General features: G+C 39.8%; 1 protein-coding gene across 3 annotated transcripts in view; it reads left to right on the top strand.

Moving 5' to 3' along the window:
• Positions 1-17,544, top strand: part of PLCB1 (phospholipase C beta 1) — a 497,164-nt gene that overhangs the window by 99,866 nt on the left and 379,754 nt on the right. The window lies entirely within an intron of this gene.

The following is a 17,544-nucleotide window of genomic DNA, read 5'->3' as shown; positions in this document are numbered from 1 at the left end:
CTCTGTATTATGGAAGGAAGGAGATATTAGTTCAGTAACCCTCCTTGAAGTAATAGGAGCTGTAATATTTTATTTTATTTGGCTTAGATTTTTCATATACTGTCAGATTGACCTGTGGTTTATGGTAAATCCAAATAAAGATAACTGTCCTGTAGAAATAACTCAAAAATAATCTTTAAAAACTATCAAATGTTATCATAACCACTAAAACAAAACAAAAATAGAAATCTTATTGATTGCAGCACTCTTGAGCAGGCACTGTTTTAAAAACTTTTCTAAAGTGACCCAGCCAACCTTTCTGGCGGAAAACTGTTCCATAGCTGCTGTTGATGAAAAAGTGGAGTGTCTTATTTTCCCCAGGATCTTGCATGGGGAAAAAACTTAGACATCGCTACCACTCTAGTTAGCTCTGGTATTTGAGGGTACTGTTCTGTATCAGCCTGCTACCGGCCCTGCAGATAAGGCAGGGACAACCCCTTTTACAAGAAGGCAAGAGGCTGGAACTAAGCCTGCCAAATTTATTAACATAAAAACATAAACAGAGCAAAGAGAGCAAAGAGAGCAAACACGAACCATGAAACAGGAACTATTCAAACGGTTGCCTTCAGCAAACCAGCCCTCCCACGCATTCCCCTTTTATACAGTTCAGGGCGTGGCTTCTCTCTGCCTCCTTCCGAGGTGCCCCATTGCCTTCCTCTGTTTACTCCTAATTGACTGCCTCCTGCGTCGGGCGTCCTTGAACAGGACCAGCTGTGGGTCATCTTCATCCACGCTGTCAGGCTCACACAGCTGGGTCTGCGTCGTGACCAGGTGGGAGGGGCCTGGCTGAGGGCTCTCATCAGCAAGCTCTCCAACCCCCTCAGCAACCTCTCCAACACCCCCCTCCTCCTCCTCCTCTGAATCTTCCGACCCAACTGCCGAACCCACAGGCTGACCCTGAATCACAACAGGTACAAAAAACCTCAGTGAACAGTCTAACAATAGCAGAGGACTAACAGTCCCACTCTCTTTTCAGACTTCAATTCTATTTCTGTTGTATTCTATTCTATTGTATTCTATTCTTGTTATATTCTATTCCGTTGTGCTCCATTCGGTTCTATTCTATTTGACCCTATCCCTATCCGTATCCCTATCCTGTTTATGCCAAATTAAAAAAAACAAAACTTCAAGACAGTACCACCTGTGTGTTAAATAAAAGATTACTTGGGACATGCTCATGGTTATTATGGAGGCCATGAATTTTTGAGTGTATTTTTTGACCTCTGTTTACAGCTCTGTTTAGACTCCACCACAGAGCATGGGAGGAATACAATACCAATGCCAATCCTGAGATGAGGTCTAGGAGCCTAACAAGGTTTCTAAAATGCCACAAGAATCAGTAATACACAATACACAAAGTCTCTGTTTTGACTGGCTGCCCTAAACTTTTTTAGCTGATGTTTTCTGCCGTGTTTCATTTACACAAATGGAAATTTTAGCTTTAAGGCACGCACAGAGACTCCTTATACAGTAGCTTCAGAAATTCACTGAGAAGAAGTAAATTTATTATTCCAATTTATATTTATGGAGGCTTCCTTGTTATGCACATCCCACAGCCTTATTTGCATAATAAAGGAATGTGTCAACAGTAGCATAACCTTAGAGATCCATGATGGATGAAAAGGATTCTTGCAAAATAAAGCTTATGCTCTTATGAGTAACAAAGGATCAAAAGCTTTGCAATGATCTGCATGGAGTTTGGACCTAACTGTATCTGGTTTGATTTAGTGTATTCATATTGAGATTGTCTGATAAGGAACAAATCCTGAGCCAGGATGGCTGAATTGGCACGTCTGTATATATGTATATATGTATAAATAAAATGAGAACCAAAATATGTACATGCTTGATTTGATTAGAAAAAAAGAATGTTAAAATGTACTTTTAGAAAGGATTGCTTTGAATGAGAATCAGTGTGTTTGCCAAATTTATGATGATCAGTGAAGAGAACCAAGCAGATAATACTGAATAAGGAAATAAACAATGGATACAGAATACAGCATTGAGTCATTTTGGGCATTTAAATTCTGTATGCAGATATTGTAGGCTGGTTCTAGTTGCCAGAGTTGTCTGGACTGAATTTTCTGATTAATTTGATTCTCCAGGGGAAGAATAAAAATGGGAACAAAGAGCAGGGGAGACTGGAATTAAAGCGATCACAGTGGCCAAAGGGATGGAAAATTGGAAAGGCGTTTCTGAAACCAGTTTCATTTGCAACTGGATTACCCATGTTTCACCCATGCTTTACTACTGTATGTCGCACTGTACTAGTAGCTAATATTGAAGGAAGGGGAACATCCATGTGTTCTAAATAAATTGAATCTTAATTTCATCCAGTTAATAAAGGTATTATATAATCAAAAATAGCTCATGAAGGCAAGTAATTATAATTTGTCTTCAAAGGAATGAAAGAAATTTCCAAATTAAAATAAGGTGACCTTCAGAAAATTCTCTCATCTCTCCTCAGTTGTTGTGATCAAATACCAGCTCATTGTTACAAACGTTTCCTGCCTTTGTCATTTCACACACTCAATTAAAATGTATGATGAACTCAAATAGCATGCTGAATGATTTGTGATTGTCAAATGGCACATCAATTCCACAGCAACTCCTGGTATAAAGGCCAAAAGATAGCTAGAATGTATTTAATTTAATATAGACTTAAGATATGCTTGGTTATACCAAGTGATTGCTATGGGTGGCCTTGATTTATTCTGTATTTTAATATAGGAATATATGAACAGTAGGCATGTACTAGACTAATCCTACAGTGGAATAAAAAATAGGATACTCCTGAACGCCAGTCTGCTTCTCATATGGAGAATGCTTTAAAAAAAAAGATTTCTCCTCTCCTCCCAACCCCCCACATTTTAAATTGCCCTACAAGAGCCAAGCCAATCCATTCTGTTTTGAAGCAAGAAATAATTCAGCAGGTTATAAAGCCAAGCTTTTTATGCTAGATTCTTATTGGAAAGAACTGTGAAATTTGGCAAAACCTCTGATTACCATTCAGACTGATTGTAAGTCAGCAAATATAAAGTGGATGCTGAAGCATCCTAATTGAATAGACTTTGGTATTCAGTATTGGCTGCTTAATTTGATTTGACAGTTTATTTGGGAGAAAAGATTGCAGGTAGGCAAATGTGTGTTTAAGCCTTAAGATTCATAATAATGCTATTTTTCATATGCACGTAACTTAGGACAAAACTATAAAATGCGACATTATTTGGCCCATAACATTACTTTGTAATTTGAAATCACTGTAAAGTGTTGACCTTCAGTGGTGTGAATTTAAGTCATCAGCATCTGTGGCTGAATGATAACAATTCTAACTGAATAATTTATATTTAACCAACTTTGCAAAGGCACTTAATGGAGAAATGTTTTTAATGTCTTTTCCTTTTTTAATAAGCCAGATTCCACATATAATTTTGGTGGAAGTTGATTTTGGAGGAAAAAGCCCCCCCAATTTTGATAGTCATTAAAAATGAAGAAGTGGCCATCAGCCCTGGGCAGACAACTAAGATCTATGGTAGTGATCCTTTTCTTTAGGGAGCTCTTCCCTAATTCTATTCATATGGTCATTAACCCTCAGCCAGAGGGAAACAATAAGCTAAAATTAGTTGCTTTGTGGAGAAGTGCCAGAAGGATTTTATACTTGGAGGAGTAAACAATGTTTTACAATTATGTAAGGGAGCAGCCTAATGCTGGCAGAGATGCCCCATAAGAGCTGTTCAAGCACAAAACAAGCCACTCACCTCAGGCTTTGAGACTTTACATCACATAGTTGCCCTTCAGCATCTTGCACCAGCTGTTCACTGATTTCTTCCTGTGGGAGACGAATTGGATCTGGTCTTGTCAACATGAGATTCTTTCTTCTGCATCAAATCCCTTAGGTCAGGTCTACCTAAAAGGTCCTCTCTCCTACAAATTAATTTGCTATATATCAAGGAAAGAAGTTGTAACCCAACTTGTTCCTTGCCGCGCTAGGTCTGGCTTACTTTGTAACTCTGGGATTGTTCTTAGAAGTGAGCAGTGCTTTTTTTTTGTAAAAGAAAAAGGTGCCGGAACTCACACATGTCATACAACCCACCTTGCCTACCCTACAAGGTTCCATCCAAAAAAAGGTGCCGGAACTCCATTCTGAGCATTCTATGACAAAAAAAGCCCTGGAAGTGAGTGTTTTATTGTTGCAGTCTTAAAGGGTAAGGACCTTTCCCCGTTCAACATCTGCGTGGCGTGAGAAAACCAGTTTTATTCTTCTGTACTTTCTGATTTAAACCTTTCCTTCCCAAATGGGCTTGTCTTAGATTGTACCATGTTATTATGATACCACATCTGTTGGCTGGATCATCTTGGTACTTGTATATCAAGGGTCCCCAACCGTGGCAACTTTAAGACCTGTGGACTTCAATTCTGGGAGTTGAAGTCCACAGGTCTTAAAGTTGCCACGGTTGGGGACCCCTGCTATTTAGTACATTATGTTTGCACCTTTAATTCTACGACAGGATTCTTAGGGTCACTTTTCTGAAATGGCTTCAGATGATTCTGTGTTAGTTAAAATCCTGATAGTATTGTTTTTTGGGGAAATTTTATAAACCAAGTTTTATCTTAAAAAAACAACAACAACCTAACAGTATTTTCACTTCAGGCTTTTTATAATTAATGTACGTTATGCATTTAATGGCTCCAATAAGTTATGGTAGGCATTCATACTTTAAGCTGTCAGCCCACACATTTTACATTGGAGTCAGTATTCATTTATTACTTGGAGCATTCATGGTTTAATTTCTCCCTTTTACCGAAAACATGAAACTTAATGTGTTGAAATTAATATGAACAGTTTGTTGCTGATTTTGATGTACTTAATAGCTTATCCTGAGCTAAAATGGGTTTTAATTCAGATAATTAAGCCTGGGATCAAAGGTTAAGGTTAGATTTATGCATTGATCATGTGCTTGTAATTTACAATCACACAGATAATTAATGTCTGGGATGACTCCAGAAGTATCCAAAATATGAAGATTAACAAGGAATGTCTGTGTTATCTCTTACATACAACAGGTTTACAAGGGTAGCTGCAATCAGTGTAGGGTTAATTTCAACTTGTGTTGTACAATATCTTTGGCACTTTTACAAAATTAAAATTGAGGACATATGTCCCCAAATAATACTTAATTATTGATGAAGCTATTTATGCCTTTTTAAAGGTCTGATATATGATCCTTATCTGCTTACACCATGGAGGGAATATTGATTATAATTTTATTACAAAATTTGTCATGAATTTGTTTTGAGGAAGAGTTGAGATATGCTTAAAACTGGCTTGCTTTTACTGATTATCAGTCCAAAGAAAGGTCAATGTTTAGAAGGAGAAGTAATAATGTATCATAATAATGTACATCCCCTTCATGGATTACTGCCTTGTCGTGGCGAAGGGGCTTGCGTAATTCAATGAAGCTATGAGCTATGCCGTGCAGGGCCACCCAAGACGGACAGGTCATAGCCGAGAGTTCTGACAAAACGTGATCCACTGGAGAAGGAAATGGCAACCCACTCCAGTATCTTTGCCATGAAAACCCTATGGACAGTACCAAAAGGCAAAACGATATGACGCTGGGAGATGAGCCCCTCAGGTCGGAAGGCGTCCAATATGCTACTGGGGAAGAGCAGAGGGCTAGTACTAGTAGCGCCAGAAAGAATGAAGCGACTGGGCCAAAGCCGAAAGGACGCTCAGCTGTGGATGTGTCTGGTGGTGAAAGGAAAGTCCGATGCTGTAAAGATTTTTTCTCCATAGGAACCTGGAATGTAAGATCCATGAATCAAGGAAAGCTGGACGTGGTCAAACAAGAGATGACAAGACTGAACATCGACATCTTAGGTATCAGCGAACTAAAATGGACAGGAATGGGTGAATTTAATTCAGATGACCATCAGGTATACTACTGCGGGCAAGAATCCCTCAGAAGAAATGGAGTAGCCTTCATAGTCAATAAAAGAGTAGGAAAAGCAATACTGGGATACAACCCTCAAAATGACAGAATGATCTCAGTTCGAATCCAAGGCAAACCATTCAATATCACAGTAGTCCAAGTCTATGCCCCAACCACCAGTGCTGAAGAGGATGAAATTGACCGGTTCTATGAAGCCCTACAGCACCTTATAGAACTAACACCAAAAAATGATGTCCTTATCATCATGGGGGATTGGAATGCTAAAGTAGGAAGCCAAAAGATAACCGGAATAACAGGCAAGTTTGGCCTTGGAGTACAAAATGAAGCAAGGCACAGGCTGATAGAATTTTGTCAAGAGAATACGATGGTCATAGCAAACACTCTTTTCCAACAACCCAAGAGACGGCTCTACACATGGACATCACCAGACGGTCATCACAGAAATCAGATTGACTATATGCTCTGCAGCCAAAGATGGAGAAGCTCTATACAGTCAGTAAAAACAAGACCAGGAGCTGACTGTGGCTCAGACCATGAGCTTCTCCTTGCAAAGTTTAAGCTTAAACTGAAGAAAGTAGGGAAAAGCACTAGGCCACTCAGGTATGAATTAAATCATATCCCTGTTGAATATACAGTAGAGGTGACAAATAGATTTAAGGAATTAGATCTGATAGACAGAGTGCCTGAAGAACTATGGACAGAGGTTCGCGACATTGTACAACAGGTAGCAACCAAAACCATCCCAAAGAAAAAGAAATGCAAGAAAGCAAAATGGCTGTCTGAGGAAGCTTTGCAAATAGCTAAGGAAAGGAGGGAAGCGAAAGGCAAGGGAGAAAAACATAGATATGCCCAATTGAATGCAGAATTCCAGAGAATAGCTAGAAGAGATAAGAATGCCTTCTTAAATGAACAGTGCAAAGAAATAGAAGAAAACAATAGAATAGGGAGGACCAGAGATCTTTTCAAGAAAATTGGAGAGATGAAGGGAACGTTTAATGCAAAAATGGGCATGATAAAGGACCAAAATGGCAGGGACCTAACAGAGGCAGAAGAGATTAAGAAGAGGTGGCAAAATTACACAGAAGAACTATACAAGAATGAGCTTAATGTCCCTGATAATCAAATTGAGGTGGTCACTGACCTCGAGCCAGACATCCTAGAATGTGAAGTGAAGTGGGCCTTAGAAAAGCTGAGCAACAACAAAGCTAGTGGAGGTGACAGTATTCCAGCTGAGCTATTCAAAATCTTAAAAGACAGTGCAGTAAAAGTGCTACACTCAATTTGCCAGCAAATTTGGAAAACTCAACAGTGGCCACAGGATTGGAAAAGATCAGTTTACATTCCAATTCCAAAGAAAGGCAGTGCCAAAGAATGTTCAAACTATCGCACCATTGCACTCATTTCTCATGCTAGTAAAGTCATGCTTAAAATCCTACAAGCTAGACTTCAGCAGTATGTGGATCGAGAACTACCAGAAGTACAGGCAGGATTTCGAAGAGGCAGAGGAACTAGAGATCAAATTGCCAACATACGCTGGATCATGGAGAAAGCTAGGGAGTTCGAGAAAAACATCTACTTCTGCTTCATTGACTATGCTAAAGCCTTTGATTGTGTGGATCATAACAAACTGTGGCAAGTTCTTAAAGAGATGGGAGTACCAGACCATCTTATTTGTCTCTTGAGAAACCTATATGCGGGTCAAGAAGCAACAGTGAGAACTGGACATGGAACCACTGATTGGTTCAAAATTGGGAAAGGAGTCCGGCAAGGCTGTATACTGTCGCCCTGCCTATTTAACTTATATGCAGAGCACATCATGAGAAAGGCAGGGCTAGATGAATCAAAAGTTGGAATTAAGATTGCCGGAAGAAATATCAACAACCTAAGATACGCAGATGATACCACTCTAATGGCAGAAAGTGAAGAAGAACTAAAGAGCCTCTTGTTGCGGGTGAAGAAGGAGAGTGCAAAACTTGGGTTGAAACTTAACATTAAGAAAACCAAGATCATGGCATCTGGCCCTCTCAATTCCTGGCAAATAGATGGGGAAGAAATGGAGGTAGTGACAGATTTTATTTTCCTGGGCTCCAAGATCACTGCAGATGGGGACTGTAGCCAAGAAATTAAAAGACGCTTGCTCCTGGGGAGGAAAGCCATGACAAATCTAGACAGCACACTAAAAAGCAGAGACATCACCCTGTCAACAAAAGTGCGTATAGTCAAGGCTATGGTTTTCCCAGTTGCAATGTATGGCAGTGAAAGTTGGACCATAAGAAAGGCTGAGCGCCAAAGAATTGAGGCCTTTGAACTATGGTGCTGGAGAAGACTCCTGCGAGTCCCTTGGACTGCAAGGCGATCAAACCGGTCAGTCCTAGAGGAGATCAATCCTGACTGCTCTTTAGAAGGCCAGATCCTGAAGCTAAAATACTTTGGCCACCTAATGAGAAGGAAGGACTCACTGGAGAAAAGCCTAATGCTGGGAAAGATCGAGGGCAATAGAAGAAGGGGACGACAGAGAATGAGGTGGCTGGATGGAGTCACTGAAGCAGTAGGCGTGAGCTTAAATGGACTCCAGAAGATGGTAGAGGACAGAAAGGCCTGGAGGAATGTTGTCCATAGGGTCGCGATGGGTCGGACACGACTTCGCAGCTAACAACAACAACAATAATGTACATAATAATATATGTTCACCATTTTGAGTTTTATATAAAAAGACAAGATAAAATAATCATCATCACTGGATTGTGAGGATTTGTCGTCATCAGCAAGAAACTTTTAAATTCTATGGTAGATCTTCTGCTGGAAATTATGGGTAATGTTTAAGACATCTGGTGGAATGGATTTTATTATGATTACAATTATAACTTTCAGAGCTGCATGATGTGATTTACACACACACACACACACACACACACACACACACACACACACACACACCCTGTTACAAACAATAAATATTTTCTTATATGAAATAAAGAATTAACTAAACCAAATTGAGTATCTGTTCCTGGTCACAGATGTTTTTCATTTGTATTAGGAAATGCTTGCTGTGGAACAGTTTCTGCCCTGAAACATCTTGAGACGTCATGGATTAACAAGGAACGATGTGCTATCTCTTACATACCATAGGCTTGCAAGGGAAGTTGCAATCAATGTAGGGTTACTAGACCTAACAATTTAAGAAACAAAGTACACACTGTACATCTTTGTTTTTCCATCTCTATAGGCTAAGTTAGGGAGGAATGCAGAATCGTAAACAAGAGTTTAACTTAAAGCGTTTAATGATTTATTTGGAAGTTACAATATGGGGAATGCAAGTACCTTCACACTCTCACCTAAGTAACATTGCAGATGTCTGAAGCCAGCTGAAGACGAAGCAAGGGAGTAACTAAATAAAATCGTGTCCAATTGATGAAATCTTATAATTAAATCTAATTCTAATAAGAAGCTGCTGACTTCCAATCCCGTCGGCCATGGAATGACAACTGGTGGGGGCAAGGAGGTGTGCTTTTTCTGCCATAGTGCTGCCTTCTGGATCACCCTCCCTCTGAGATTAGGATGGCCCTGATCCTACTGGCCGTTTGGAAGGCCTTGAAGACCTGGCAATGTGCTTGTGCCTGGATTTCCAAGGGTATGGAGGACCCCATTTCTTGATGCTGCTGACATCGATGAATTATAATACCTCATAGCAGCTCTTTGTATTTAATTTATTTTTGTGTCATGTTTTAATTGTGTTTATGATTGTTTCTTTCCCATAATCATTGGTTAGAGATGGGTGACTATACTAATTAACTAATTAATTAATACCTTCTCACACGCATGCCGATATGTGGTCCTCCAAATACTGCTGATGGTCTGCAAATTGTAAAGTAACTCCAGACACCACTGCCAATAGCGAAATATGCGGAAGACATAGGTTCAGCAATATCCAGTGAGCCATGTGTTGTATATCTGTAGTAGGTGATGCCTCAGGGACTATGAGAATTGAGGTCCAGGTCGAGGAAAGCTTGTTCAGTTGGGAAAGGTCTAGGTGAGGCAAAGCTATATAATAACTACGTGTCTTATCCCAAATTATGTTGTAGGATTTTTAAATTATATCCTCCTTTGTATTTTGGGGGGAAGGGGAGGGATGGTGTTGATGGTTTGGTTCTTTATGTTGTTGTTTTTTAATTTCCAATTTTGATGCAAGTAAAAAATGGAAGATGAAAACACGGTGCAGTGCGCTCCCACAGGGAGGGTCTTCTCAGGGTGCCACCGGTAAGAGATTGCCGGCGGGTAACACCCAGGGATAGGTCCTTCTCAGTGGGGGCTCCTGCCCTTTGGAACCAGCTGCCAGTGGAGCTGAGGACTGCCCCCGACCTCCGTTCATTCCGCCGGGACCTGAAGACCTGGCTCTTCGAGCTCTCTGGCCCAGGCTGAGGATTAATTTATTTTAATTGGGGTTTTATTTATACAGGGATAAATTTAATCGTTTTTAAACTTGGTTTTTAACTTTTGTATTTTTGGTTTTTAATTACCCTGTAAACCGCCCTGAGTCCTCCGGGAAAGGGCGGTATATAAATGTAATAAAATAAATAAATAAATAAATAAATAAATAAATAAATAAATAAATAAATAAATAAATAAATAAACTAAGCACAATTGATAAACAAAGGAAAAAGACAAAAAATAAGACCACATAGGAAAGTAATTTCCTGTCACTGGGAAATAACAGTCATCAGAAAGGTTGTCTAGGATAAACCTGTGAATGTTTCTTCAAATTTAAACACAGCTCAGTACAAATAAGTAGCAAGTGTACAGATATTGTGTACGGAGCGACACAATAACCATTCCTATATGCAATCTGTTATCAGTTGTTGTCCTCACTGATCATTTGATGTCGGCTGAATACACTTAACTCAGCAGCGGCATGTCGGTTTCCATGGTGCTGATTAGCTTCTAAGGTTGCATCTAAGGCAATTTAGAAAAGCTGGGATGTTAGGAATGCTCTAAGTATGCAGACATTCAACAGAAAGCTCTAGTCCAGGACTGAATTGAGAGACATAATTTTATATGCATGTTGGGGGCAGCCTTGGTGGAGCAGTGGGCTAATGCCTCCTTAAGTAACACCAGCTGCCTGCAATTAGTGCAGGTTCGCGTCCCACCAGGCTCAAGGTTGACTCAGCCTTCCATCCTTCCGAGGTAGGTAAAATGAGGACCCAGATTGTTGGGGGCAATAAGCTGACTTTGTAATAATGCCGCTTGGGGTGTGTGTGAAAGCCCTAATAAGCAGGCATATACATAGAATGAAGGCTACTGCTAAGCTTGTAAGCCACCCTGAGTCTTCGGAGAAGGGCGGGATATAAATGGAATTAAAAAAAAAGTGTGGAAGCTACAAGAGGCTGCTGCTGAAGTCCACCTAGAAGCTTCAATTGGTCCATGGTATAGTGGTATGAGCACTTATAGGCATGCCTAAGGAAGTCCACGGATGTAATGGAATGTGTGGATGACCTTGGGGAACAAGAGGAAGAGATGCTGCCATGAAACAATTGGACAAGAGACAGGAGCCCCCCCTCCCCCCGGTGTCCTAATGGTCAGAGAAGGAAACTTAGCAAGGACCCACCCTATTGGATCAGTCAGTTAAAACTGGTGGCGGGAAGTTTGTACTTAATGAAGTACAATTAATTTATCTTGTCTACGGAGATTCTCAGTCATCCAGGTCATGGTTGTCCCAAAGGTGTTTTTTTCATGAGGCAACTGGACTTTCTTGTTTTTCTTTGAAGACATTTCGCTTCTCATCCAAGAAGCTTCTTGGGATAATTTACCTTGTGTTCCTCATCTGTCAGGTTTAACTGGAAGGGCTGACAATGTAACACCTTTTGCTTGATGAGCAGCACCGCTTGTCAGTTTGCTTCTGGGTGCAATTCAAGGTGCTGGTTGTTACCTTTTAGGTCTTACATGGCAAAGGGCCTAGTTACTCAAGGAACTGTCTGTTCTATAGTGGCTACCTGGCCTAATCAGTCTTGCGGGGGGGGTGTCACATGCTCTGGGTTTCTTCCATTAAACAATGCCATCTTTCTGGGTTGCAGAAGCGCACCTTCTCCGTAGTAGCATCTGCCTTCTGGAATATGGTTTCCCCCCTGAGATCCAAACAACCTCCGTCCTCTTGGTAGTTCCAAGGGCCTTGAAGACCTGGCTCTTCGCCAAATCCCTTGAGAGTTGGACAGCATACAAAGTAATAAATAAAACTGTGTACCTAAACCCTGGATTGTTCTGCAAATTCCCGTACTGGTTTGATCCTTGAATCTTACCATTCACTGAAGCATCTGGATGTGACCCAGCTATGGACATGCTCTGCTTCTGAGTCACTTTTCATAAATTCCCTGCTTGTGCCTACTTGACTTTGTTCTTTTCAGGTCGCAGTTTCTCTCAAAGGAATTTATAGCTACAGTAATACCTTCTATCCTATATCTGGACAGAATACAAGTAATATAAACTATTTGGTATATATTACATTTCTACCCAGCCAAGAAGATGTCGAGTAGTTATTACTCTAGAAAATGATGGAAGTAAATTTCAGAACTTTCCCGATTGCTTAGAGAAATCTGCTGAAAATAACAGAATAAAACGAACAGTTAGTTCTTAATTTGGAAAACTAAAATTAAAACAGGAATGGGTTGGGGATGTATCTAGCTTAATAATAGTACTTGTGAAAATGATTGGAGCAGTGGTTGCTTTCAGATTGAGTGTGAGTCATTGGTATAATGTGGCCACAAAATAAAGCAAATTCAGTGTTAAGCTATATTAGGGAGAGTAGAGTTTCTTTTTATATTTTGAGTTAGATCAAGTGTAGTACTTTCATCACAGGAAATGATAGTTCTCTTTTATTCAGCTATATTTTTTTTAAAAAAATCACCTACCTCCTGGTTTTTCTATAGGAGCTCAAAGAAGCCTACATTAATGTTCCCTCCTGACAAAAGGCAGAGAGGGGAATCTTGTCAATGGATCATCCTCCTTAACATTTTAATGAGGAAACTATCTTCAGTCCTTGCGTTCTTTTCAGAAAGATAGCTGAAACGGGCTTTGTTCTTTTTCTGGGAATTTTGAAAGAAAAATAGTTAAAGGTGTTTGATGACGATCTCTCCTTTTAGCCACACACTGGTCTGAATGTTGCTTACAAGAAAGTACAGGTGAAACTCGGAAAATTAGAATATCGTGCCAAAGTTCATTTATTTCAGTAATGCAACTTAAAAGGGGAAACTAATATATGAGATAGACTCATTACATGCAAAGCAAGATAGTTCAAGACGTGATTTGTCATAATTGTGATGATTATGGCGTACAGCTCATGAAAACCCCAAATCCACAATCTCAGAAAATTAGAATATTGTGAAAAGGTGCAATATTCTAGGCTCAAAGTGTCCCACTCTAATCAGCTAATTAAGCCATAACACCTGCAAAGGGTTCCTGAGCCTTTAAATGGTCTCTCAGTCTGGTTCAGTAGGAATCACAATCATGGGGAAGACTGCTGACCTGACAGTTGTGCAGAAAACCATCATTGACACCCTCCATAAGGAGGGAAAGCCTCAAAAGGTAATTGCAAAAGAAGTTGGATGTTCCCCAAGTGCTGTATCAAAGCACATTAATAGAAAGTTATGTGGAAGGGAAAAGTGTGGAAGAAAAAGATGCACAAGCAGTAGGGATGACCGCAGCCTGGAGAGAATTGTCAGGAAAAGGCCATTCAAAAGTGTTGGGGACTTTCACAAGGAGTGGACTGAGGCTGGAGTCAGTGCATCAAGAGCCACCATACACAGACGGATCCTGGACATGGGCTTCAAATGTCGTATTCTTCTTGTCAAGCCGCTCCTGAACAACAAACAACGTCAGAAGTGTCTTACCTGGGCTAAAGAAAAACAGACCTGGTCTGTTGCTCAGTGGTCCAAAGTCCTCTTTTCTGATGAGAGCAACTTTTGCATATCATTTGGAAACCAAGGACCCAGAGTCTGGAGGAAGAATGGAGAGGCACACACTGCAAGATGCTTGAAGTCCAGTGTGAAGTTTGCACAGCCTATGTTGATTTGGGGAGCCATGTCATCTGCTGGTGTTGGTCCACTGTGCTTCATTAAGTCCAGGGTCAACGCAGCCGTCTACCAGGAGATTTTGGAACACTTCATGCTTCCTTCTGCAGACGAGCTTTATGGGGATGCTGACTTCATTTTCCAGCAGGACATGGTACCTGTCCACACTGCCAAAAGCACCAAAACCTGGTTCAATGACCGTGGGATTACTGTGCTTGATTGGCCAGCAAACTCGCCTGACCTGAACCCCATAGAGAATCTATGGGGCACTGCCAAGAGAAAGATGAGAGACATGAGACAGAACAATGCAGAAGAGCTGAAGGCCGCTATTGAAGCATCCTGGTCTTCCATAACACCTCAGAAGTGCCACAGGCTGATAGCTTCCATGCCACGCCGCATAGAGGCAGTAATTGCTGCAAAAGGGGCCCAAACCAAGTACTGAGTACATATGCATGCTTATACTTTTCAGAGGTCAGATATTGTTCTATGTACGCTCCTTATTTTATTGATTGCATGTAATCTTCTAATTTACTGAGATTGTGGATTTGGGGGTTTTCATGAGCTGTACGCCATAATCATCACAATTATGACAAATCACGGCTTGAACTATCTTGCTTTGCATGTAATGAGTTTATCTCATATATTAGTTTCCCCTTTTAAGTTGCATTACTGAAATAAATGAACTTTTGCACGATATTCTAATTTTCCGAGTTTCACCTGTATGTGAAAGACTTGAGTTTGTGGGTTTCTGGGAGGTACAGAATGTAAAGAAGCAACAGGAATATTAACACCTATGGGAAAAGTCGTATTCATAGTGCAGGATTATGAGTGAACAGCAAAACATATTGTTAAGCTGCAGTACATTACACTACATTATCTTCTCTAGAGGCTGTAGTATATGCGACCTTGGAGGAAATGATTAATTGTCTGAAAAAATATTAAAATAAAAGTATTTGATGTTTGGAAAATAATAGGATTACTTCTTTTGTACTGGTGTGCATGCCTTATTAGAAAGAGAAGCATTTTGGCATGCAATACTAGTAGCTCCATTTAAAATTGTTACACTGTGCAACAGAAACTATTGATTTTGATTGCTTAGTTGATTTAAGAAGCTGGTTTAAAAAAACCCCTATATTTCCTCCCTTGTAGGTGCTTCAGATTAAGCCTGTTTTTATGTGTTGTTGCCAATCATGGGAACCATCCCATCTGACTATTTACATGGTTTACATTGCCCATATCATTAAAAACGGCCTTGTGTATAAGTCTGACTTTGACAGCCAAGAATGTAGAATTTTCTGCAAATTAAAGAAGGGAATTAAAGGCAAACAAAGCAAAACCCCTTATCACTTTATTTGCTAGCTTATCTTGCCTTTTGTTATATCTATACTTTCTCATTTGTGGTGCAGTGGTGGTGGTTGAAGCTGTGAAGAAGAAAGCATTGACCAATTAAAGAGAAGTATGTCAACAATGGAAGATTGTTTAAGAAATTTCCCAACTGGTATTAGCAGGTCTTTTTACACACATAAATAACACCTGCCATATACCAGATGGGTGGAAGATGGCAATAGTTGTCCCCATATATAAAAAAGGGAATAAAAAGGATCCTAGTAATTATAGGCCCATCAGCCTGATTGACATTGTAGCAAAAATACATGCTAGGCACCTTTTGAACAGAATTGAAACCTGGGTAGAGGAAAACAACATCCTCACAGAAGAACAAGCAGGTTTTAGACAAAACAGATCTACTATTGATAACTGCTTTGTCTTGAACCATCTAATTGCCAAATATGCCTATAAGAGGAGACCCCTGTTTGCTGCTTTTATAGACCTCACAGCAGCATTTGATATGGTAAATAGAGACGTACTATGGAGTAAATTGACATCTCTTAAAATAGAACCCAGACTCCTGGCTTTGATTAAAGCCCTTTACACAAGTACCTGTTTGAGGGTGCGGTATGGGGTTAATGGGCCCCTGACTAACAGGATTCACACAAATAAAGGGATAAGGCAAGGGTGTATCCTGGCCCCATTATTATTTAATTTATACATCAATGATTTGCCAGGGTTAATGAAGGATTCCATGGTACACATGCCGATGATCCTAAATACTTACTGTAACAGCTTGCTTTATGCTGATGATATGATTTTATTATCATACTCACAAGTACGATTACGTAGGCTATTAAGAAGATTCAGCTCTTATTGCCAGGATAACTCCCTAATCATTAGCAAATCTAAATCGAAAATAATGGTGTTTGGAAGAAACTATCAGAGACATAAGTGGCAATTAGATGGTGAACCAATTGAGCAGGTTAATACCTTTGTATATTTGGAAGTAACTTTTTCCAAGACTGGATCTTGGGCCTGCCATCATCAACGGAGTACATTTAGAGCAAAAGCCCGTTTGAATTTATTGCTCAAACTAAAGAACCATAGTTACCCAGGGTCCCTAGCTCCATTATTCAAGGTTTATAAGGCTAAGGTTACGACAATGCTCTCGTATGGAGCAGAAATTTGGGGTCTTTACTCAACCACAGTTTTAGAACAAACACAGTCCCAGCACCTGAGATTTATTTTGGGTGTAGATCCAAGAACATCTGCTGCAGCAGTTAGAACTGAATTGGGAATTCATACAATTCAGGCATTATCTAAAATTAGAGCTTATAACTACTGGTGCAAAGTTAATGAAATGAAGACTGATAGACTCCCCAAATTATGCCTACTAGAGCAAATAAAACTACAATCACAAATCTCCTGGATCACCAAACTAACAAATTTTGTAAGAAGCTGTGGCCTTCCTGTTTCTTGCGTAACAGGAGAACAATCTAAAAAAAAGAGTTGCCCAAAGAATTAAGGATATAGAAGCACAAACTGATATAGCTATCCTTAGTAAGGTGGGTAACTTGAAATGGCTGAGTAAATACAAATATACTTTTCAAGTGGACAGTTATTTAAAGTCACAACTCCCAAAACATCTTAGGAAGATATTTACAAGAGCAAGATTCAAACAGCTTGACACAATGGTCAGATATGGGAGATTTCATGCTATACCGTACAATGAGCGTCTCTGCATTTGCGGAGCGGCAGAGGTAGAGGACCTGGCTCACATCCTATTTGACTGTTGTCTGTATAAGAGGGTGAGAGACAGGTATCTTGGTCTATATACCAAACGAATGACCCATTGGGATCCCCATATCAAAATAACTTATCTTATGTCCGGTCAGAACTTGAAAATAACATTTAACATAGCACAGTATTTAAACAAAATGATCCGGTTAAGATCTGCATATGTGGGACTGATTGGGGTAGATTGTAAGGGCGACTCCGAAATATAATGTTATATTTTATCTATATCTTAAATTTGTATTTTATTACTATTTCATCTTAAATTGTATCTTATTTGATTCCATTTTAAATTGTATTTTATCAAATTCCATTTTGGATTGCTTTTATCAAGTTTTGGTGACGGTTTGTTGCTGGAACTTTGCACTTTG

The sequence above is a fragment of the Vipera berus genome (genome assembly GCF_964194415.1).
Source record: "Vipera berus genome assembly, chromosome: 1".
NCBI lineage: Eukaryota > Metazoa > Chordata > Lepidosauria > Squamata > Viperidae > Vipera > Vipera berus.
This window is presented reverse-complemented; position numbering and strand designations above follow the sequence as displayed.